The following is a 313-nucleotide window of genomic DNA, read 5'->3' on the forward strand; positions in this document are numbered from 1 at the left end:
GATAAGTAGTGGTTGCACATAGAGCATTTTGCATGGGTATGAAGTGAGCTCTGCAGTGTTTGTCTTTGTCTTTGTCTTTGTCTTTGTCTTTGTCTTTGTCTTTGTCTTTGTCTTTGTGTTTAAAATTATTTAATGTTAGGGGTTTTTGTCTCCAGTCTCTTGGTGCTGCTTTCTCAGGCACGCAGCAAGTCATACCAGCCCCAGCACAACGTACTGAGGGCTGCATTCCTGTGCATGCATACATATATACATTTATATGTTTTTATATATTTATATATATATATATATATATATATATATGTATATATATATA

The sequence above is a fragment of the Eimeria mitis genome, genomic scaffold (assembly GCF_000499745.2).
Source record: "Eimeria mitis Houghton genomic scaffold, Emh_scaff4892, whole genome shotgun sequence".
Taxonomy (NCBI): domain Eukaryota; phylum Apicomplexa; class Conoidasida; order Eucoccidiorida; family Eimeriidae; genus Eimeria; species Eimeria mitis.